We start from the raw sequence: 25,644 nt of genomic DNA, 5'->3' as shown, positions 1-25,644 counted from the left end.
CTAAACCTAACATTAGCCTAACCCTAGTGCCTAACCCAACCCTCACCCAAGTGTCTAAACCTAACATTAGCCTAACCTTAGTGCCTAACCCAACCCTCACCCAAGTGTCTAAACCTAACATTAACCTAACATTAGCCTAACCCAAGCATCACCCAAGTGTCTAAACCTAACATTAACCTAACATTAGCCTAACCCTAGTGCCTAACCCAACCCTCACCCAAGTGTCTAAACCTAACATTAGCCTAACCCTAGTGCCTAACCCAACCCTCACCCAAGTGTCTAAACCTAACATTAGCCTAACCCTAGTGCCTAACCCAACCCTCACCCAAGTGTCTAAACCTAACATTAGCCTAACCCTAGTGCCTAACCCAACCCTCACCCAAGTGCCTAAATCTAACATTAGCCTAACCCTAGTGCCTAACCCAACCCTCACCCAAGTGCCTAAACTTAACATTAGCCTAACCCTAGTGCCTAACCCAACCCTCACCCAAGTGCCTAAACCTAACATTAGCCTAACCCTAGTGCCTAACCCAAGCCTCACCCAAGTGTCTAAACCTAACATTAGCCTAACTCTAGTGCCTAACCCAAACCTCACCCAAGTGTCTAAACCTAACATTAGCCTAACCCTAGTGCCTAACCCAAGCCTCACCCAAGTGTCTAAACCTAACATTAACCTAACACTAGCCTAACCCTAGTGCCTAACCCAACCCTCACCCAAGTGTCTAAACCTAACATTAGCCTAACCCTAGTGCCTAACCCAACCCTCACCCAAGTGCCTAAACCTAACATTAGCCTAACCCTAGTGCCTAACCCAACCCTCACCCAAGTGTCTAAACCTAACATTAGCCTAACCCTAGTGCCTAACCCAACCCTCACCCACGTGTCTAAACCTAACATTAGCCTAACCTTAGTGCCTAACCCAACCCTCACCCAAGTGTCTAAACCTAACATTAACCTAACATTAGCCTAACCCTAGTGCCTAACCCAACCCTCACCCAAGTGTCTAAACCTAACATTAGCCTAACCCTAGTGCCTAACCCAACCCTCACCCAAGTGCCTAAACCTAACATTAGCCTAACCCTAGTGCCTAACCCAACCCCCACCCAAGTGTCTAAACCTAACATTAACCTAACCCTAGTGCCTAACCCAACCCTCACCCAAGTGTCTAAACCTAACATTAGCCTAACCCTAGTGCCTAACCCAACCCTCACCCAAGTGTCTAAACCTAACATTAGCCTAACCCTAGTGCCTAACCCAACCCTCACCCAAGTGTCTAAACCTAACATTAACGTAACATTAGCCTAACCCTAGTGCCTAACCCAAGCCTCACCCAAGTGCCTAAACCTAACATTAGCCTAACCCTAGTGCCTAACCCAACCCTCACCCAAGTGTCTAAACCTAACATTAGCATAACCCTAGTGCCTAACCCAACCCTCACCCAAGTGCCTAAACCTAACATTAACCTAACCCTAGTGCCTAACCCAACCCTCACCCAAGCGTCTAAACCTAACATTAGCCTAACCCTAGTGCCTAACCCAACCCTCACCCAAGTGTCTAAACCTAACATTAGCCTAACCCTAGTGCCTAACCCAACCCTCACCCAAGTGTCTAAACCTAACATTAGCCTAACCCAACCCTCACCCAAGTGTCTAAACCTAACATTAACGTTACATTAGCCTAACCCTAGTGCCTAACCCAAGCCTCACCCAAGTGCCTAAACCTAACATTAGCCTAACCCTAGTGCCTAACCCAACCCTCACCCAAGTGTCTAAACCTAACATTAGCATAACCCTAGTGCCTAACCCAACCCTCACCCAAGTGCCTAAACCTAACATTAACCTAACCCTAGTGCCTAACCCAACCCTCACCCAAGCGTCTAAACCTAACATTAGCCTAACCCTAGTGCCTAACCCAACCCTCACCCAAGTGTCTAAACCTAACATTAGCCTATCCTTAGTGCCTAACCCTAGTGCCTAACCCAACCCTCACCCAAGTGTCTAAACCTAACATTAGCCTATCCTTAGTGCCTAACCCAAGCCTCACCCAAGTGTCTAAACCTAACATTAACCTAACATTAGCCTAACCCTAGTGCCTAACCCAACCCTCACCCAAGTGTCTAAACCTAACCATAGCCTATCCTTAGTGCCTAACCCAAGCCTCACCCAAGTGTCTAAACCTAACATTAACCTAACCTTAGCCTAACCCTAGTGCCTAACCCAACCCTCACCCAAGCGTCTAAACCTAACCATAGCCTATCCTTAGTGCCTAACCCAAGCCTCACCCAAGTGTCTAAACCTAACCTTAGCCTCTAACCCTAGTGCCTAACCCAACCCTCACCCAAGCGTCTAAACCTAACCATAGCCTATCCTTAGTGCCTAACCCAAGCCTCACCCAAGTGTCTAAACCTAACCTTAGCCTAACCCTCACCCAAGCGTCTAAACCTAACCTTAGCCTCTAACCCTCACCCTCCTCCTAGTGCTTAACCATCAAACAACAAAACTGAAGGGTGTCCCTGTACGATACATCCTCCTTTTACGTTGCACTGGCAGCGTTTGGAAGTATAATCAGCCACAGCCGCTGCTATCAGGCTGTGCTGCAGCCCCACTGCTTCATCCGGGGATGGCATGTGTATAAGGCTGTTGTAATTACTGCCCCCAAGGGGCACCACTATGGCCACCCCTTAGAGCTTCGATGCACCTTCTCCAGGCACCTGGATCCCAGGGGGGATAGGGGAGGGGGTGGCTAGGCTAAAGCTTTGCCTAGGGTGCAGTCAGTGAGATCTTGCACCAGCCCTGCTTACTGTCTACCTGTTAGCCGAATATCTTATTGCACAGTGTATAGCTGCCTTTAGTAACAGAGGTGAAAGCAGTCTGTTGGAGCAAGTGTGAGTATTCATGCCTAATACAGCGAGAGGTAATGAGAAGCAGACTCTGCTCCTGTTTAGCTGTTTCCAATAAACGATATCACTGATTGGGATAAATGATTCTGTCAGTCGTATCTGCTTTGTGCTTGGCTGTGCTGCGTCCTGAAATGCTGACATGCACATACTATCATTAGTGATGAACAAACAAAGTTGTTTTTTGGTTGTTCTGCTTTTTTTTCTTTAAGATAAAAGATCAGTTTGCTGTGTAAAAGGAGGTCACGCTGGCCACCTCGCCCATCAGAAAAGCCGGCAGCTACCCCAGGCCAGGCCATAAGAGATGAGAATTGACCTCTGTGTGCATGGGGCAGGGAGGAAGGCCCCTTCCGCTTTCTATTAGAGCAATGGCTCTCAAACACGGTCCTCAGGACCCCACACAGTTCACGTTTTGCAGGTCACTCAGCAGGTGCACAGATGTAATCATTACTCAATGACACATTTTAAAAGGTCCACAGGTGGAGCTAATTATTTCACTTGATTCAGTGTGGAGACATGGAAAACATGCACTGTTTGGGGTCCTGAGGACTCTGGGGGTCATTCAGACCCGCTCGCGAGCGGCAGGACGCTCACAAGCGGGTCGATGTTCCCCACTGCGCATGCCCACGACGGAGGGAGCTCCGTCATGCGCATGCGCGAGACCCGGCGAGCGACGGGCTCACCATCGCTCCGGGTCTCGCACCAAAGGGGGCGTGCTGTCGATGTTGATTGACAGCACGCCCCCTTTGGTGAGCGTGTCGGGGGCGTGCCTGCCAGACGGAGGCGTTCCCATGGGAACGCCTGCCGTCTCAAGCCGACCCCACTGACATCACTAGTGATGTCAGTGGGAGTGATTTTGGCTCTGATAGAGCCAAAATCACTCCAGGGCTTGCGGCAGCGAGACCCTACCACAGGGTCTCCGTCGCAAGCCCGATGGTCGCGATGGTCAAGACCATCGCGACCATCATCATGGACGCTCGCTATAGCTGTGGGTGGTAACCCACAGCTATGCAAGCGTCCATGAGGACGCTCCAAAAAAAGGTAGGAGGGCCCTGATTCAGAGCGAGCGCTCTGGTCAGAGCGTTCAGCTCTGAATCAGGCCCAGAGTTTGAGAACCTGTGTATTAGAACAATCACACATACACCCTACCAACATCTGACTGATGCAAATGCAATTGATTTTCATTGTATGAGCATTGGGCTTGTTATGGGACCAATGGCCTGATATTAATGTGTATGTCCCCAGCTTAATGCCGAGCTTGAGAAACCTCCCCAACAGGCCATGTTTTCAGGATTTATCATTATCTCTCAGCTCGACTACTCCTTGTATCTGGCTTTCTCCTCACTGTCTATTCCCCAATTTTTCTGATTTTTCTCTGTGGCTGCTTCACATACCCTGGACCTCTTTGCAAATCTATACACGTGCTCCCCATAACCACAATAATCTAATTCTGCTCACCAACACCACCCCCTCATTCATCTCTGACCAGCTCAGATTCAGAAGACATTGCTTCTCACTATTTACTTCTGTCTACAGCCGGTTGACGCCTCCCTCTCACTGCCACATCCAAGACTTCTCCCCGTCCTGTGCCCCATTATGGATCTCCTTACCATGCCTGACCAGACCCTCCTACAGCCTTCAGTCTTTCATGCACGCACTCAACATAAAAAAAACACTTCTTCATTACAGCCTATCCCACCTCCAGCTGATGCTACTCCCTCTGTGCACTGCCAGCTACCACCCAGTCCCTCTAGTCCAGTGGTTCTCAAACTCGGTCCTCAGGACCCCACACAGTTCACATTTTCCAGGTCTCCTGGCAGGTGCACAGGTGTGTTCATTACTCACTGACACATTTTAAAAGATCCACAGGTGGAGCAAATAATTTCACTTGCGATTCTGTGAGGCGATCTAGAAAACATGCAGTATTTGGGATTTTGAGGACTGAGTTTGAGAACCTGTGCTCTAGTCCCTATTATCTCAGCATTCCACTTTCTCTTTCTCTAGACCAGGGGTTCCCAACCATGGTCCTCAAGGCACACTAACAGTCCAGGTTTTAAGGATAACCATACTTGAGCACATGTGACTTAATTAGTACCTCAGTTATTTTGATTTATTCATCCGTGCTCAACCATGGATATCACTATAACCAGGAATTGTTAGTGTGTCTTGAGGACCGAGGTTGGGAACCTCTGCTCTAGATTGTAAACTCCTACGGTCAGGTCCCTTTAACCATTGTAGAATATATGTCATTCTTTACATCTAAAAAGAAGCGTAATTCTTTAATGAATGGGTTTGAGAAAATGTCAAACTGCTTGTGGTGTATTGTGGAAAACTGGAATACATAACATACCACATTTTAGAGAGTGAAACCCGTAATTACAGAGTGGTATGGGATATAATCCATGGATTCCACTCTGAAATCAGCACAAATAACACACATCCTACATGTATTTCAGAATGTAAACCAGTTGCACAATCCCCCTCCCTCCCATGTGTTAAACAGAATAGAGACAGGGTTGGCAGCAGATGGGTTTTGAGGGGTGATGACAGACTCAGTTAAAGGCAGGTCATTATACAAATAAATGGATATAGGATGGGCAAATAGAATATAAAAACTGCGTACCCAGAGTATGTAGGGTCATCTCCACTGTAGGTATAGTTGTAACCCCGGAGAGTATCCTGTGCAGGCTGTATCCCACGTGCTGTAATCAGAGGGAGACTAGTAAGACACAGATTGTGTTCCCGCTTGTGGGCACTGGATGTGATACATGGCATTAGCAGTCTGTAGGCTTGTGAGTCACCCAGGAACTGCTGACATCCTCTTCTACGATACAGATATGGGCAAGACAGCATTATAGTTGTCAGCTGTCCCTAATTTCCAGGGGCAGTTCCAGGTTTTAAATATATGTCCCTGTTTTTCAATATTAGCCAACCACACAGTGCAATTGCTCTTATTCATTATAGTACAGGGAAAATGTTATTAGTTATTGTCATTCTTTGGAACTTAGAATTCAATGTTTATTAAAGTGAAGGCTTAAAAGTGTCTGTGGAGATTATAGGAAGATGATGGTCCCTATGGGGGTGGTCCTGTAGGGCCGGCTGGGAGAATACCAGTCAACATTTTAAACATTGAAACGTATACCCCTTTCACACTACTGGCAATAACCCGGGTTACTGTGCAGTGTGAAAGGGCAAGGTTGATATAAGCCGGGTCGACCCGGCATTTCAACCCTAGTCACAAGAAGAGTTGAACACGGATTCAACCCGGCTGGCGGCAGTGGCGGAACTCCCGGAGACAATGGAGTCATTTGCCGCCGAGTGCCAGCCCTGAAGGGGCTCCATTTTCACCCGGTCGTTCCGGGCACTGCTGAGGAGGAGCTACATAGAGAAGGAGCGCTGCTGATCGTCACTCCCATAGTTCCGAGGAGCGGTCGCCGGAGACGGACGGAAGCAGGCACTGGAGCGGGGTTTAAGGTAAGTGTTCTGTTGTGTGTGTGTGGGCGCGCGCGCGGGGGGAGGGGGGTTCTTACTACTGGGGGCACTACAGTGGTCTTACTACTGGGGGCATCATATAGGGGCCTTACAATTGAGGGCACTATTGGGAGCACTACAACTGGAGGGCACTTCAAGGGGCATTACTACTGGGGGATTGCAGGGTGCATTACTACTGGAGGCACTACAAGGACATTACAACTGGGGGCACTACAGGGGTCCTTACTACTGGGGGCATTACCTTTAGGGTCATTTTTACCAGGGGCATTACTACAGAGGGCATTATTACTACTGGGAGCACTGCATAGGGGGACCACTACTGGGGGCACTGTATAAGGGGCACTACTGGGGGCAATAATAGGGGGACCACTACTGAGGGCACTGTATATGGGGCACTGCATAAGGGGACCACTGCTGGGGGCACTGCATAGGGGGACCACTGCTGGGGGCACTGCATAGGGGGACCACTACTGGGGGCACTGCATAGTGAGACCACTACTGGGAGCACTGCATTTGGGGACCACTACTGGAGGCACTGCATAGGGGGACCATTACTGAGGGGCACTACATAGTTGGGCACTGAATTGGGGGACCTCTACTGAGGGCACTACATACGGGTCCACTACTGGGGGCACTGTATAAAATTAACTGCATAGGGGGGTGGCGGCAGCTGGGGCTGGCACAGGTGCTGGGGGTGGGGGCACCAACATTTATCTTGCCTCCGGGCACCTGGGATGAAGTTACGCCTCTGGCTGGCGGTGCAGTGCGAATGGGTAATCCGGGTCCCATTCACTGCGTAGGAAGAGCCTGCGCTTGGAGATGACGTGACGGTGGTGACATCAACAACCTGGCATTAGTGCCGGGTCCGGCTGCCAGTCTGAAAGGGGTCTCAGCCAGGTCGCACTCGGGATGTGGCAGGGCCACAATGACACAATTCAGTGCAAAACGCAACACCGCCCCCCACTGCAGGGGTTTCTGGTTTAATCTGGGGGGTGGTAGGGAGGCTTGCCTGCCTTTCCGGGGGTCAGGCAGTGGCACACGATATTCGGGAGGCTCCCGGCCAAATCGGGAGGGTAGGCAAGCCTGCTGCAATGGCATAATGTCGACTTGTCCTCAATGTCGACATCCTGCAGGGACCAGAGGGTTAGGCTGCAACAAAGGAGGGTTGGCCTACAGGAGGAAAGGGTTAAGGCGGGTATCCACTAGTGTGCCGTGGGCAGTTGTGAGGTTTGCCGCAGCGCCGTCAGGAACGGCGGTCAGGGCCACCAGTCACATTGCAGATCTGTGAACCGGGCAGCGCTGCCGCTGAGCTCCTCTGGGAGACACAGGCGCGCCCGGCTGTGACCTGCATGGATGTGGCAGCGTGACATCACAGGTCACGCACGCCGTATTTTCACCCCTCCATACCCAATCCGCAAGCCAGCCCAGCCACCGACTCACCTGCCCCCATGCCCGCTCTGCAGGACAGACAGTCTGCTCTCCTGCCCGCCTGCCCGCTTGCACTCTCTCATGCTGCTGACTGCTCTGCACAGGTATGTGGATTCTATTTTCTGTGAGGTCAGACAATGTTTTCTTTTATTTGTGTGAAAGTGTTTTAGATTTATTCTGTGGGGCCTATTGATTGTTTTTTCCTGAGAGGAGCAATGTGGGGTTTTTATTTTTTGTTTCTGTGGGGGCCAATGTTATTTTTTTCTGTCGGGGCCAAGGTATGTGCCTTTTATACCTGAGGAGGCCAATGTAGTGTGTTTTATTCCTGAGGAGGCCAATGTAGTGTGTTTTATTCCTGTGGAGGCCAATGTAGTGTTTTATTCCTGAGGAGGCCAATGTAGTGTGTTTTATTCCTGTGGAGGCCAATGTAGTGTGTTTTATTCCTGAGGAGGCCAATGTAGTGTGTTTTATTCCTGAGTAGGCCAATGTAGTGTGTTTTATTCCTGAGTAGGCCAATGTAGTGTGTTTTATTCCTGAGGAGGCCAATGTAGTGTGTTTTATTCCTGAGGAGGCCAATGTAGTGTGTTTTATTCCTGAGGAGGACAATGTAGTGTGTTTTATTCCTGAAGAGGCCAATGTAGTGTGTTTTATTCCTGAGGAGGCCAATGTAGTGTGTTTTATTCCTGAAGAGGCCAATGTAGTGTGTTTTATTCCTGAGGAGGCCAATGTAGTGTGTTTTATTCCTGAGGAGGCCAACATGTGTGTTTTATTCCTGAGGAGGCCAATGTAGTGTGTTTTATTCCTGTGGAGGCCAATATGTGTGTTTTATTCCTGTGGAGGCCAATGTAGTGTGTTTTATTCCTGAGGAGGCCAATGTAGTGTGTTTTATTCCTGAGGAGGCCAACATGTGTGTTTTATTCCTGTGGAGGACAATGTTGTGTGTTTTATTCCTGAGTAGGCCAATGTAGTGTGTTTTATTCCTGAGTAGGCCAATGTAGTGTGTTTTATTCCTGTGGAGGCCAATGTAGTGTGTTTTATTCCTGTGGAGGCCAATATGTGTGTTTTATTCCTGTGGAGGCCAATGTAGTGTGTTTTATTCCTGTGGAGGCCAATGTAGTGTGTTTTATTCCTGAGGAGGCCAATGTAGTGTGTTTTATTCCTGAGGAGGCCAATGTAGTGTGTTTTATTCCTGAGGAGGCCAATGTAGTGTGTTTTATTCCTGAGTAGGCCAATGTAGTGTGTTTTATTCCTGAGGAGGCCAATGTAGTGTGTTTTATTCCTGTGGAGGCCAATGTAGTGTGTTTTATTCCTGAGGAGGCCAATGTAGTGTGTTTTATTCCTGAGGAGGCCAATGTAGTGTGTTTTATTCCTGAGGAGGCCAATGTAGTGTGTTTTATTCCTGAGGAGGCCAATGTAGTGTGTTTTATTCCTGTGGAGGCCAATGTAGTGTGTTTTATTCCTGAGGAGGCCAATGTAGTGTGTTTTATTCGTGAGGAGGCCAACATGTGTGTTTTATTCCTGAGGAGGCCAATGTAGTGTGTTTTATTCCTGTGGAGGCCAATATGTGTGTTTTATTCCTGTGGAGGCCAATGTAGTGTGTTTTATTCCTGAGGAGGCCAATGTAGTGTGTTTTATTCCTGAGGAGGCCAACATGTGTGTTTTATTCCTGTGGAGGACAATGTTGTGTGTTTTATTCCTGAGTAGGCCAATGTAGTGTGTTTTATTCCTGAGTAGGCCAATGTAGTGTGTTTTATTCCTGTGGAGGCCAATGTAGTGTGTTTTATTCCTGTGGAGGCCAATATGTGTGTTTTATTCCTGTGGAGGCCAATGTAGTGTGTTTTATTCCTGTGGAGGCCAATGTAGTGTGTTTTATTCCTGAGGAGGCCAATGTAGTGTGTTTTATTCCTGAGGAGGCCAATGTAGTGTGTTTTATTCCTGAGGAGGCCAATGTAGTGTGTTTTATTCCTGAGTAGGCCAATGTAGTGTGTTTTATTCCTGAGGAGGCCAATGTAGTGTGTTTTATTCCTGTGGAGGCCAATGTAGTGTGTTTTATTCCTGAGGAGGCCAATGTAGTGTGTTTTATTCCTGAGGAGGCCAATGTAGTGTGTTTTATTCCTGAGGAGGCCAATGTAGTGTGTTTTATTCCTGAGGAGGCCAATGTAGTGTGTTTTATTCCTGTGGAGGCCAATGTAGTGTGTTTTATTCCTGAGGAGGCCAATGTAGTGTGTTTTATTCCTGAGTAGGCCAATGTAGTGTGTTTTATTCCTGAGGAGGCCAATGTAGTGTGTTTTATTCCTGTGGAGGCCAATGTAGTGTGTTTTATTCCTGTGGAGGCCAATATGTGTGTTTTATTCCTGTGGAGGCCAATGTAGTGTGTTTTATTCCTGTGGAGGCCAATGTAGTGTGTTTTATTCCTGAGGAGGCCAATGTAGTGTGTTTTATTCCTGAGGAGGCCAATGTAGTGTGTTTTATTCCTGAGGAGGCCAATGTAGTGTGTTTTATTCCTGAGGAGGCCAATGTAGTGTGTTTTATTCCTGAGGAGGCCAATGTAGTGTGTTTTATTCCTGAGTAGGCCAATGTAGTGTGTTTTATTCCTGAGGAGGCCAATGTAGTGTGTTTTATTCCTGTGGAGGCCAATGTAGTGTGTTTTATTCCTGAGGAGGCCAATGTAGTGTGTTTTATTCCTGAGGAGGCCAATGTAGTGTGTTTTATTCCTGAGGAGGCCAATGTAGTGTGTTTTATTCCTGAGTAGGCCAATGTAGTGTGTTTTATTCCTGTGGAGGCCAATGTAGTGTGTTTTATTCCTGAGGAGGCCAATGTAGTGTGTTTTATTCCTGAGTAGGCCAATGTAGTGTGTTTTATTCCTGAGGAGGCCAATGTAGTGTGTTTTATTCCTGAGTAGGCCAATGTTGTGTGTTTTATTCCTGAGTAGACCAATGTAGTGTGTTTTATTCCTGTGGAGGCCAATGTAGTGTGTTTTATTCCTGTGGAGGCCAATGTAGTGTGTTTTATTCCTGAGTAGGCCAATGTAGTGTGTTTTATTCCTGAGTAGGCCAATGTAGTGTGTTTTATTCCTGAGTAGGCCAATGTAGTGTGTTTTATTCCTGAGGAGGCCAATGTAGTGTGTTTTATTCCTGAGGAGGCCAATGTAGTGTGTTTTATTCCTGAGGAGGCCAATGTAGTGTGTTTTATTCCTGAGGAGGCCAATGTAGTGTGTTTTATTCCTGAGGAGGCCAATGTAGTGTGTTTTATTCCTGAGGAGGCCAATGTAGTGTGTTTTATTCCTGTGGAGGCCAATGTAGTGTGTTTTATTCCTGTGGAGGCCAATGTAGTGTGTTTTATTCCTGAGGAGGCCAATGTAGTGTGTTTTATTCCTGAGGAGGCCAATGTAGTGTGTTTTATTCCTGAGGAGGCCAATGTAGTGTGTTTTATTCCTGAGGAGGCCAATGTAGTGTGTTTTATTCCTGTGGAGGCCAATGTGTGTGTTTTATTCCTGAGGAGGCCAATGTAGTGTGTTTTATTCCTGAGGAGGCCAATGTAGTGTGTTTTATTCCTGAGGAGGCCAATGTAGTGTGTTTTATTCCTGAGGAGGCCAATGTAGTGTGTTTTATTCCTGAGGAGGCCAATGTAGTGTGTTTTATTCCTGAGTAGGCCAATGTAGTGTGTTTTATTCCTGTGGAGGCCAATGTAGTGTGTTTTATTCCTGAGGAGGCCAATGTAGTGTGTTTTATTCCTGAGTAGGCCAATGTAGTGTGTTTTATTCCTGTGGAGGCCATTGTTGTGTGTCTTATTCCTGTGGAGGCCATTGTTGTGTGTTTTTTTTTTCCGGTGGAGGCCAATGTTTTTTTTCATGGGTCGCGCACGCCGCATCGCCGGATGGTGTGCCTTGGCAATTTTGAAATCTTGCGTAGTGTGCCTCGTGTTGATAAAGGTTAAAAATCAATGCACTAGACGATATGCTCTATGAGCGATATCGTCTAGTGTTTCCCCGGCAGTGATGTGCTCAATGTTATTAACGACATTGAGCACCCACATACTTCGCCCTCCCTCATCCCCATACTTGCAGAACCTGACGATAATGTTAGGTTGCCCTGCAAGTACGGGTGATGAGAAGATGTCGTCAACGACCAGTGGGAGCGCACATCGCTGGTCACTGACAGCATATCCACTGCACGATATTGCGGACGATGAGCGATAACGAAAATCGTGTAGTGGATATACGCCTTTAGGGTTAGGCACTAGGGGGAGGGCTAGGGATACTCAGCGCCGGATGAGACACAGGAGCAACCTGTAAGTACTCATCAGCTGACCACTGGATTTGGAAGACACAGCTGCATGAGCCAGTCCTGTTGAACACGGAAAGTCACCAACAGACCACCAGGAAAGTTTTGTAGACATTTTAATCATGTCGACTTTTCATCAGTACCAACATACCAAACATGTCGACATCAAGGCCATGTCCACATTCTTGTGTCCACAAAATATACCACACCCAGCTTGGACAATGGGCCTAATTCAGAGCCGCTTGCAAGTGCACAGCGCTCGCAAGTGGTTCGATGTTTGGGCCCTGCGCATGCGCCGCATATGCGTGAGCCCCGACGAACGACTGAGCTTCATTCGCTGCGGGGCTCGCTACAAGACGGGGCGGCTGTCGATGGTGAGTAACAGCTCGCCCTGTTTTGTAGACGGGTAGGGGGGCTGGCTGCACAAACGCAGGCTTACCCTTAGGAACGCCTGGTGTTTGTGGGCGGCCCTACTGACATCGCTAGTGATGTCAGTAGTGGACTTCCTGCTCTATTAGAGCAGGGAGTCCACTCAGGCTTGCGGCAGCCGAGACCCTACCCCAGGGTCTCGTCGCAAGCCCGATGGTCGCGATAATCACGACGGACTCCAGCCTGCTCGCACAAGCTGTGGGTGGACACTCACAGCTTTCCGAGCGGCCTGGAGAAAAAAACAAAACAAACGCCCACAGATCCTGCGAGCTGCCTGCGGCAGCGAGCGGGTCTGAATCAGGGCCAATATGTACACATAGGTGAGTCTTCATTTACTAGAGAACGCACAAGGTGATGACGATGTAAATTGCACGCGAACCCTAGGCTGTTATCCCCCATCCATAGCAGATTCAGGCCTCCCCATATCATGTACCCTGAACCTCATATTTCAAAAATACATGTCTCTGTTTTTGTCTAGCACAATCCTATTCTGTATATACAATCTCGTCTGAGATACACTCATGTGGAGCTTTTCGAATCCGGCATGAAGGTACAGCTGAGAATACCTTGAATAAAGCAGAAATTACCTTGACTTATTTTAATCAGCTCTGTGTGTACAACTACAGACCTGCCACATTTATCACCAGGAAGGCTGATATGGGGTGAATTAGCGATACACAGTCTTTGCGCAGTCAGTGCTAGAACGTGGATTAGTGAAGTATAAAAAGAAAAACTTTTTTTTTTTTTTTGCTAATGGAGTACAAGTGGAGTAAGTGCAATAACAATGCTGTATTACTTCATTCATGCTACTATAGTGCACTGGTCTCCCCACTGCATATTCATAGTCCACAACGCATCTGCCTGCATGGGTGAGGGGGGGTGACCTTTACTCACCATGCACTGGTAGTATGGTAATGTCTAGCAACCAACTTTCTTAAAAGCTTCTGCAATAGTGATTTCCACATTCTGTCCCGATCAAATAAGCTACAAAGCGTTTTACAAGTAATAATATGCTGCCAAAGGACGATATTAGCCTGGATGCCTCCACTGTATTTAGGCTGCTTCCAGACTGACCTGTGGTTTAGTCAAATCTTATGACTAATCAGGGTGTCACTGACTCCTACATAAACCGCAGTTACACAGTCTTCAATATGGTAAATCTGAAGCACATGTCTTCACTATACTGCTGCGATTAGCCGACAATTTTCTAATGCTTTAATAAAGTTTTCCACCTTCAAATTTCACTGAATATATCTTTTTGTATTTCTGGCTCATAATCTTTTATACCCAAGTCCTGGGTCTGACCCAGAATTTGGAACATGGGGCCTCGCTGCTGCCGATGGTATGCAGTGTATATGCATCGCAGTGCTCATATCTTAGTGAAAAGTCACAATGCGTTCGCTCGCTGCGCATAGACAGCCCAGCAGGGTGAGTGACAGGAGAAGCCATTTGTAGGTGGTAACAGGGGCTGGCCAATAAAATCGGGGGAGTGGAGGTGCAAACGTAGGCGTGCCTGAGCGTCTCAACGCCGTTTTAGAGGTGTGCAGAATTATAAGACAGCATCATAGTACACGTCACCTGGCTGGTTTTTACACTGAAGTGCTCGCAGTGCTTGGGGCAGGGTATGGTCAACCTCAAGAGCTGTGATGTGATCCGATGTACCGATGGTTGCATACACCTCCTGGACATGACGTGCACAAGTGGGCGTCTTAAGACAGGCTGGTGGGTGTCTGCATACACTATGTGATCGCGCACTAAGTAATACTGGGCGTGCTCATGCATTGCTGTGCGGTAGCATTGCCTACGCAATTTGCATACACATTGTGTGAGCGGCTCTGAATCAGGCCCCTTTTACACTGTGGCGCAGACCAGGTTTATCCCTGGGTCGGCGCCGTTCACACTGCACCCGTGTATTGTGGCAATCTTCTGCTGGCACTTAGAGATGACATAATCTCCAAGTGCCAGGAAATCTGGATTTCCCCATGCTGAAAACAGGACCCGGGTTACCCGTTTACACTGTAGGGCTACACGGGTCGTTTCCGCATTGACCCCTGCAAGCTACCCGGGTTGGATTGCAGGGTCACACGACCCGTGAATCTATCCCTGGCCCCTTTCACACCGAGCAGCAACCTGGGTTAACCTGGCAATAACCCATGTTTAAGCTGGGGTGTTAAAGGGGTAATACTTCATAGTTAAAGACATTATTTATGTCTAGTTCTTTTGATTTGGGACACAGTTGCCCTTAAGATACAATAGTATCACATACACAGAGCACAGCTTGATCAGATCCAATTAAAATGGGTGGAGCCTATATTAGGGACAATGGCGAGTTATTTAACAAATTCGGGGGTCATTTAGAACGCCAATGCAGTATTTAGAAATGTATAGCATGTGTGCTCATTCCGCTCTCTCTGTTCTAATTCTGCTCCAGGTTTCTCTACGTGAAGCTTTTGAAATTGCTATTTGCTAGGAAACCCCACTGCAACCAATAATATCGTCCCAGATGTTTTCAACAGCATAATGGCAGAGAATTTCCCAACAATAGTACTCCCAGAATGACTATCTGACAGCCAGCCTTCTAGATAAGTATGCAAACTGGGAAAGAAAATAATGTGGGTGTATAAATAGGGCAGAACAAATAAGCCAGTGATGTGCAGCCTGCTAAGCAGGAGAAAAGTCACTAATGTAATACTTTATAGTGCACGACTAGAGCTTGTGGGGGAACAACTAAAAGAGAAAAAAAAAAAAATCAAACATTATTTTTGTGCTGATTTTTCAAACCAGTTATTGGGAAGAGTGAAGTGAGCGTGCTGAACAGCGCCATCTAGTGTCACCAGGTTACACCTTATTTACAAACGGTTATATATAGAATATTGGTACATTTCTAGCCCTGTTATAAATTCTTATTTTATAAAGCAGCAGAGATGTTGTGAATAGGCTTACAGGGATCATGTAATAATGGTGTGCTATCTCTGATCTGAATACTGAAAACAGTACACTGAGATGTTCATTTAAAACTACAGAAAAGGATAAAACCAACTAGAAATATTGATCTTTGCCTTTACAAAGGGTTTGGGCCATAAAAATGGCATGTGTATATTAACAATTATTGATTTGTGTTAAAAATACAAGGAGACAGCTGCTGGGAATATCATTAATTTCAGACTGCTAGAGTGTTAATGAAAATTATCCCATTTTTTTTTCTACAGAATGCAATTAGCATTAATGCAGGTCAGCATTTCAAAAAAAATACAAAGGGAGTTTTCATCTTAATATGAATATCATCATACAGCTCCTATGCGTATCCACTTGCCGATTAAAACAGAGCGTTTGAACGATTACGACATTGTAATGGTTCAATCTCTCATTAATCGTGTATGAATCGGGCATGAAAATGTCGAAAATGACCAGCGATGTGCGCTGCCGCTGGTCGTCTTCGACATCAATCATCGCCTGAACATGCCGGTCAATCTGCCGATAACGTCAGATTGGGCATGTTCGGGGATGAGGGAGGGTGCCTGCACTGAATGACATATCGTTCAGTGTGGGCACCTACAGCATTAGGAATGAGTGAATGATTACGATGTCGTAATCGTACTGTCGTTACCCCATCGCTTACTGGATACGCACCTCTACCTGTATTCTTCAGGGGACTGCTGCTGTACTGCTTGCCTGAACAGCATCATGCATGTAGGGAAGAAAAAAAATTAGGCTTGCACCTGCGCACAAACGTCAGCAATACAGTGAAGTGAAGAGGGGGGACAGAGGCTTGCACATACACTCGTGCCCCTGACTTCTAGGGATTGCATCAGCTGCAGCCCCTAGAAGCAGGGATGGCCATTGGTGGGGTGTCCATCGTTGGGTCAATCGGTGGTTACCATCGATGGCACACAAACCATCTGTGGTGAACCATCAATGGTTTGCACCCTTCGATGACCACCGATGTGGGGGGAGACTGGTGGGAGGGTGCGAGCAGAAATCTGGCCACCCGCAGCACTCGCGCCCGATTGGAGCAACAATTGAATACCTCCGATTTGTGCCCAAACATCAATTTAATTCCCCCCTAACAAACTGGCCACCGGCAACTAGGTTCCATAACCACGGATACCAGGCGATCATTAGAGTGGTCCGTGACCGTGTTGACACTAATGAAAATCCCATAATTTTACGCAAAAGGAGAAATCCTACTACTTTTACATTTTACAAGCAATGATTTATTTGGGATGGGTATGGGATGCCGGCGGTCGGGATCCTGGTGGTCGGAATCCCGACCAGGTTATAATCCCGACGCCTCCAGGTAAGTAGGCCTAACCAAACCATTGATTGTTTCAGCAAAATAGTCAATACTGAAACAGAGAAAATGGTAAATAAAAAAAATAAATAAAGGGACTAAATGTAACCTTACCAAAAATGATTTTTCGGCTCTTCAAACATTAAAAGATGATGTAGATTTGGTGATTAAACTGGCAGATAAGGGTAGAGCGGTGGTCCTTATGGATAAGGAACAGTACTTAGCAGAGATTAATGGACAGTTGGAAAAGGATAACACATATAAGAAACTAAAAAGTGGCCCAACGAGTAGGATCACCAAAGAGCTCTTGTCACTTACTGGCAAGGCTCTTGAGAATGGTGTATTAAACAAATCAGAGTATGATTTTATAAATTTAAAATATCCTACGGTCCCTACAATATACAATCTGCCGAAAATCCATAAGGACCCCCTCCACCCTCTGGAAAGACCTATCGTCTCTGGGACGAATAGCATCACCTTGTATCTTTTTGCTGTGGTTGATGCATATTTACAGCCATTAGTTAAGAAAACTAAAGCATATCTTATGGACACTAGCGATGACCTGAACAAACTGAAGGATATGGAGTGGGATGAGCATTATATTTTAATTAGTGCGGATGTCTCCACTTTATATACTATAATCAAGAGGGCCCAAGGTCTTAGAGCAGTGTCGTGTTTTTTAGATTTATCAGATCTATCATCACCAGTGAAGGACTTTATTTTAGAAAGTATCCAATTTATTAAAATAATTACTTCTATTTCAATGGATGTTTTTATTTACAACAAGTTGGAACGGCCATGGGCACCAGGTTTGCCCCCAGCTATGCCAATCTATTTATGGTGTTTTGGGAAGATTACCTGATTTGGCATAATGGTCAACTGGGGGCAATCCTGGTGTCCTGGCAACATTTTATAGATGATGTTTTATTTATAAGGAACGGTACGGAGGAGGAACTGGTTTTATTTTGTCAATCACTGAATGATAATGATTTTAACATGAAGTTAACCTTTTCTATAAGTAAGGAGGAGATTGTTTTTTTTAGATTTGAATATCTATGTGAAAAACAGAGTATTGCATACCAAAACATATAGAAAGAATACTGACTCAAATAGCTATATAATGAGGGATAGTCAACATCATGATAACTGGCTTGAGGGGATTCCATTCAGCCAGTACCTAATAGTGAAGCGTAATTGTACTGAGCAAGAAGTGTGCGATATACAGTTGGATGAAATAACAAAGACGTTTCCTAAATAAGGGGTATAGTAAACAACTGTTTAGAGAAAGCTCAGGAAAGATTAAGCACTATAAATAGAATGGATATTTTGGTGAATAAGAATAGCAACAAAGAAGAAGATAATACTAATAGGTTTGAATGGTCGTTCCTAAGTAGCTATAATTCGCAATATAAGGAGATTGAAGGAGTTTTTAAACGATATTGGAAGATTTTAAAACAAGATCCTGTGATTGGTGACAAAATACCAAATAAACCATCATTTATTTATAAAAAGGCACCTTCACTGAAGGATAAGCTAGTTAGAAGCACATTTGATACTAATAAAAGTGTTAGTAATAGAAGCATGGGTTTCCACTGATGTGGAATTTGCACTACTGTATGTGCAGAACAGTTAAATGCCCGTTTAAAATCAAAATGTTTCATGCCAAAGGTGTTGAGTTTCCAATAAAGGAATTCATCACCTGCAACTCCAAGAATGTTATCTATGGATTGGAATGTAGATGTGGCCTAATAATGTCAAATCCGTGCCAGTTAAAATCCTTTTGGGGGATCCAACAGTTAAATCCAACATGGAGAACTAAGGATTTGTAAGTGAGACTTTCCAAATCCAAGATGAGATGGATTCACAAACTTAAAACCCTCATACCTGGTGGGCTGAATGGACAGTTCGAGCTCAAGTGGTTTTTATGATATTGTTATGAATGTCTATCTCTATTTGCATGAGACCTCTGGAGCTCGCTGATGGGGCTCATGCAATAGGCAGGGATTCACAGAGTATTATTTACCTAGAGTAAAGCAGCAAGCAAGGTAGAGGTTAATAGCAGAGGCTAACATATGCAGGTGTGTCCTAGAGTCTGCTGCTGGGAAACTGGCTTGATGGTCTGAAGACTTGCAATTAACTGGCACAGGTGGATAAGCACAAAAACAGAAAAGATGTGTAGATCTGGATAGTAGCAGGCCAGCATTTCCGGATGCAGGCTGGAATTATGTAACAGAACCAGTACTTGATATAGTTGAACTGACAGGTGAATGCAGGTTGGAGCTTGTAACAGAACCAGTACTTGATGTAGTTGAACAGGCAGGATGAATCCACAGGTACACGTTGGACCAGACACAAACCAGAGGTGACACAAAAGGTAAGCTGGAGAGTCTTGGCAAGTCACAAACACGTAGCAGGAATGGACACGGGAACAGGCAGAATCCAGCAAGACACAGGAGTAGGACTGGCAGGGATAGGACACTGAGGACAGAGGACCTCATTCAGAGTCGGTCGTAAGCGGCCGCTCGGTCGTACGCCTAACGACCGAGAAACTGTAAAAGGAAGCAATCGCACGGCAGGTCGGTCGCAACCAAAGTGACGCCCATACGTGAACAATGCACCTCCTCTAGCTAGCGAGTGATAGCAGCTAGCGATCGAGTCAATCGTTGTCAGTCGCTGTATGTTAATTTTATTCTGTATGTTAATTTCAGCCAGCTCTCTAACCTGCTCGCAGAGTGACGTTTTACTACTTCCAGCCTTCTATGTCGGTCGTAGCAGGTAATTTATGTACGCCCCTGAAACGCCCTCAAAACGCTGAGGCACGCCTGCGTTTTCAGACCACCACCCCCAGTCAACACCCACAAACGGCCTTTCATGTCAATCAACTCTCGGAAGCCACTTCCTGCTCGTAAGCCGTACGATCTACAGCATTTTGGATCGCAAAGCCTCGTACGCACATGCGCACAACTAACCGTGCGCATGCGTGGTTTGGAAACATCGGATGCGTACGAACGAGCGGCCGCTTACGACCGACTCTGAATGAGGTCCAGAGTCTATGAGCAAAGGTATACAATGGCAGGATACTGAATACAGGAACAAAGGTTAAGTAGCAAGGAACTGCACAGCATGCAGCGACCACGTGAGCCTCCAATAGGTGCAGGAACTGGTAATATCACCGGCAGGCAGGAACTGACTTAAATCCCTAATGAAGGGAGAGGTCTTCTGTGATTGGTCCCTCAGCCTGGGGTCAGGTAACGAGACAACCAATAGGTGAGTAGCTGCCTGTAGCAGCCAGAGTCCAGGTAGTAGGATAGTAACTGAGAGCCAATCAGGCAGAGAGCCTCAGCGGCACATGTAACAGATATATGTTTACATTTCTATTTTAGTAACCCCACCAGATTATGATATTTTTTAAACCTTTTAACTATTCTTATATTATTGGCTATTTTTTTAAGTTTTCTTATGTATTTATATGGTGTTTGATGTATACTGATTGTTGCATTTCCTCTTTTATATATATATATATATATATATATATATATATATATATTTCCTCTTTTTCATATTTAATGCACTTTTGTCCGGGACTTGGCAATCGAAACCTATGAGATTGTCCACTTCCGGGCTCTGGAACGCATTATTCGGCTTGTACAGGATGTGTATGTCACATCCGGCCCATTGTACATCACTTTGAGGACATTTGCCGATTACCGGAAGCACGTCACGGCGCCAGGACAGTGTAGGATGCGTGGAGATGACAACTTCCGGCGAATGGAACGCACCAGAGCCAGAATGCGGCTCCAGCCGTAGATGTGTTACTTCCGGGTTTCTGAAAGAGCGGGAATATCGGCAGTGTGTGGGAGGTTTGGTGGCTATTAAGGAGGGTATTTAAACCCTGTTAGGCAATCTCATCACCACGCTTCTGACAAAGGATAACTGGGTCTGAAACGTGTTGAGCGGGTGAGATCTGGGACTCTTTGATCTGTGGACCAGTGGACAGAGCAAGGAGTGGGTGGGTGTCCAGGACCCCCGCAACCTGTTGCCGTTACCATCTAGAAGCTCGCTGAAGGAACCCATGTCCCCTGTAACCCCACATTGTGCATGCATCCTGGGTGTGATGCGATATGTTTAATGTTTTTTAACCAAATGTGAGTTTAATCATCTATTAAATTTGTTTTTATTGTTCATCAAATGGTATTGCGCTATGTTATCTTGTCTCCTTGTTTGAGAGGGACATCGAGAAAACTCCTGGCATTATGGAATAGTTCAGAAAGAAATTATCTTCCTGGAATAAAACTTTTGAAGCTATAAAGGAATATTTTGATGAACTTACTACAAAAGTAAGAAACTGATTCTTTATCTACTTTATCAAAATTACGAACACTGGAGTGGAACCCCGGTACTTACCTTCGGGATCCCGGCCGCTGGGATGCCGACATCGGTATTCTGATAAGTGTCGGCATTCTGAACGCCGGAATCCCTGCTGTCGGGATTCTGACCGCATTCCGATTTTTATTTCACTCCCAATCAAGTCACCATATTTATCAATGAAAGTCAACAGATTGGTAGTCATAACATAAGCAACATACCTCCTAGTGACAGTCACATTGCCAGCGCTGACTGCATCGGAGCCTGCTCTGTGATGGCGGGATCCGGTGAAGCTCCGTCCTGTCATCCAGGTTAAAGGTATCATCATGTTTGTGCAACACTGCTCCTGTTTTTACAGTACACTTTTTAACTCTCTAAATGAAATTACAAATGAAATATTATTAAGAATTAATTTAGTATAGGACAATCGACTTATGTAAAGTCAGTGCAGAAGCAGCAGCTGGACACTGGCCCTGATTCAGAGCCGCTCGCAAAAAGCGAGCGTTTGCTCTGAATCAGGGTGGCCATTTAAAAAAAAAAAAAAAAGGCCTCCTGGCCGCTCGCTAAGCTGTGGGTGACCACATACAGCTTTTGCGAGTGGCCAGGTGATGGTCGCGACCATCGGGCTTGTGACGAGACCCTTGTGGTAGGGTCTCGTCTGCCGCAAGCCCCAGTGAGCTTCCGGCTCTAATAGAGCCGGAAGCTCACTACTGACATCACTGGTGATGTCAGTAGGGCCGCCCTCAAACGGCAGGCGTTCCTTCAGGAACGCCTCCGTTTGGTCAGCCACCCCCCTCCCCGCCTACAAAACGGGGCGAGCTGTCAACATCAACAGCCGCCCCGTCTGTAGCGAGCCCCAGAGCGAGTGAATTTCTCACTCGCTCCGGGGCTCGTGCACGCAGCGCGTGCGCACTGCCTGGCCATCGACCTGCTTGCAAGCGCATAACGCTTGCGAGCGGGTCTGAATCAGGCCCACTGTGCATCTCATGAGTATGCTATAAGTTTTACAGCAGCGCATATATCATACAATAAGAACATTTGTTTTCAACACTATGTGATGGACTTGTTCTCAATCTCATCTATTTTTGCATGTAACTGCATAATCAATGTCCCAGCAATTCAAGAGACAATCTAGATTTCCATAAATGTCATATTACATTGTGCATTCAAGAATGCTGATTATACTAGGACATTTGTCTGCATTACAGCTGGCTGGAAAACTTTGCATAGTTCATATAATATTGCATTGTCCATTATATTCTGCAGCCTGTATTCTCAGGGTTCAGTTCTTTTTGCCGGCCTTTACTGTGGAGATTGCACTTCACCATGGTGTCTACACTAGTTACTGTATATACTGTCTGTATAGGCCTATCTCTGTTCTTGAGTGAGGACAATAGGAGTAGATTTGTTAAAATTCTACATTGCTTTCATAGTTTTGCATCACAAATTGATTACTGGGTTTTTTATTGGTTTAATCGACATACAACAAACATAAGGAACACAATAAACCTGAATGAAACAAATTTTTGTACATTTTGTGTAATTCAATTTACTGAACCCATTTCTATGTGATATTAGCAGTGAATGTACCTGGGTCTCCATCACAAAACAAAGAAAAAACATCAGGATTTCTTGCAACAATTTACATTATTTTACGGTTCAAAAAAAGTAGTGATCAATTTATACATAATATATAGTATAAATGCTTCATTGTAACACTTTCACTGCCAAATTTGCATCTCAGGTGGACAGGCCAATCAGTGGGCTAAACCATAGAAAGCAAGTGTTATATTGACACCTGGCACATCACCCAGCCATTTGTGCTTTAAGGAAGCGCTTTGCATTGTATTGCAGAGGTTTCCCTTGAGTCTCAGCGTATTTTTACATGCAGTTCCATTTTCTACCAGCAGATGCTACATTTCCCATATACCAGTGGTTCCCAAACTTTTTGGAATCACGGCACCCTAGAGTAATAGCATTGTTTTCACGGCACCCCTTAGCCAAAAGTTTGTGATACCACTTTCAGACAGAAAAATCCCCAAAACTTGTGTTTTTCCCCGGAAATTTGCTCCTAACCCCCTTTCACACAGCACATTAGACCCGGGTAATTCCCGGGTTGACCCCTTTCACACTGAACCCAGGTCAGCCCTGCAATATACTGTGTGTCATAATAAATGGACTGCTTTTATGGCACACAGAGATGAGGTCATGAAAAGTGGGTGGTGACGCACAATGCCCCTTGGGGAAAGGATCTTAGCAGATTGTTTGTGTAGAATATCTCGTCCTTCACTGTGCCACTGATCTGTTTGCGGATCTCCTACTCCCCTCTGACTGCCAGCAGCTCGCGGATCTCCTCTTCCTTCCAGTGCGCCATGCCTCTCTCTAACTCAGAATTGTGACAGTAGATGCCAGCGCCACTGCCCTGCCCGCTCAGCCAATCAGGGAGACCCTGCCGCTCAGCCAATCAGCCTGTGCACCGCCATCTCAGCCAATCAGCGCTGCTTACTATGCCCGGAGTTGGAAAACCCGGGTCGGAGCATTTCAGACAGCCGCCAACCCGTGTAAGACCCGGGAAAAACCAAGGTAAATACCTGGGTCGCAGTCCCGGGAATTTGATCCCGTGTTGACCCTTTCAGACAGAAAAATACCCGGGTCGACTCGGCTACAGCCGGGAAATTACCGGGTTGTTTTCTCTGTCTGAAAGGGGTATTATTGAGAAATTCTGAAAATATTTTTGTAAAGTAGTACAGTGAAGTAAACTGTGCTGACCTGTCATCCCTAGGCTCAGTTATGTGGTGGGGGACAAGTTTGTGCTTCTGTCTGTTCACATATTTACATTACATTGACCATAAAGAATTTGATTTGGTGCTGGACCACCAACCTGAGGCACCCCTGCAAGTGTCCCAAGGCACCCCAGGGTGCCACGGCACACAGTCTGGGAACCACTGCCATATACACACTGTTTGAAACTCCATGTAAAGTAAGTATATTATTTATTATTACCAGTTATTTATATAGCGCACACATATTACGCAGCGCTATACAGAGAATATTTGGCCATTCACATCAGTTGGAGTGCGGGAGGAAACCGGAGCACCCGTAGGAAACACATGCAAGCACAGGGAGACTATACAAACTCCACACAGTTAGGGTCGTGATGCTGACCGGACCATAAGCCCCCAAAAGGCATAATCTGCACCATTGCTGTAGCCAGGGCTGTTCCCCACTAATGCAGGGGTGCCCTCAAAATGCAACCAGACTATGAACTTATCTGGACTGTTCCCATTATAACAGTAAGACTGACAGCATGTCATAATGTAATACCATGTGGGGTGCATCTCTTTAGGGGACTTGGACCTGCAAAAAGTGCACAGATCAACCCACAGGGCAACTCAACAACCTGCTGGAGAGGGGTCTTTCAGGTACCTGTGGGCTCAGGGTGCCAGGGTAATGAGTTTAAGTGGTCAATACATAAGTATATTTGTGAACTATAAGCCCCAGCAAGCTCTGGTAACCATTGACTGCTTGCTATAATTTTGGCATTTTTACACGTATATCTAATTAACATGTCATGCATATGTAATTGAGGATATATTTCTTTTTGCTACATTATATTTTTACATTTTAACATACCGTAATTGAATGCGGACCAGAGGTGTACTTCTCAAACAGAGGTGTACTTCTCAGACAGGGCTGTACTTCTCATACAGAGCTGTACTTCTCAGACAGAGGTGTACTTCTTAGACAGGGCTGTACTTCTCAGACAGAGGTGTACTTCTCAGACAGAGGTGTACTTCTCAGACAGGGCTGTACTTCTCAGACAGGGCTGCACTTCTCAGACAGAGCTGTACTTCTTGGCGCTGGCAGCTTCTACCCCTCGACAAGACATCATGCGGTCAGGAGGCGCGGCCAGCGCAGGGTGCAGTGCCAGCTAATTACGGCACTGAAAGAGGGCAGAATTTAATGCCTTGGAATAGTCGTTTTTGTTACATTCCAACTTACTTCAATTAAAAATGACAATATTTACAGGTATATCTTTCCTTTATCTGTGCCCTAGAAACAGAGAAGGCAGGTACTCTGAGGGCTAAACCAATATTCCTCTTATCACCTCACTAAGATCTAGTGACATCACAGAGGCACGAGGCACAAAGTGTACGTCAGTAGTTCCTAGCGTACAGATAGGCAGCATTACCGGTCATTCTACCTGAATAACTACTGATACCTATACAGGTCACTTATTATTTAGGAGAGGTCAGATTTGCCTACTTTTGAAAAAGCTTTTCAGATTGTGAAAGCAGCACCTATGAGTGTGGCGGTAAAGTGGGCGTGTACTGCTACATCTGGGGGACGTGTCATAAAATTGACTTACATCCAAATATAAATGAGCCCCAAAGCGGTTAGTAAGATCAACTTGGTGATGAAAACACACTGATACTATTCAGAAAATGCATGTAGCCATA

The 25,644-nt window shown here is 45.9% G+C and overlaps 1 protein-coding gene across 1 annotated transcript in view; it reads right to left on the bottom strand.

Annotated features, from left to right (window-relative positions):
* The window catches only part of KANK4 (KN motif and ankyrin repeat domains 4), a 184,591-nt gene extending 159,713 nt beyond the window's left edge, over nt 1-24,878 (bottom strand). Inside the window, exon 1 of the mRNA XM_088447864.1 lies at nt 24,818-24,878. The gene's annotated coding sequence lies outside the window, so the exon portion shown is untranslated. The remainder of the gene's footprint in view (nt 1-24,817) is intronic.
* Nucleotides 24,879-25,644: the final 766 nt, after the last annotated feature.

The sequence above is a fragment of the Taudactylus pleione genome, unplaced genomic scaffold (genome assembly GCF_031769625.1).
Source record: "Taudactylus pleione unplaced genomic scaffold, aTauple2 ptg000442l, whole genome shotgun sequence".
Classification (NCBI taxonomy): domain Eukaryota; kingdom Metazoa; phylum Chordata; class Amphibia; order Anura; family Myobatrachidae; genus Taudactylus; species Taudactylus pleione.
Note: the sequence above shows the minus strand (reverse complement) of the source record. Positions and strands in the feature narration are given on the sequence as shown.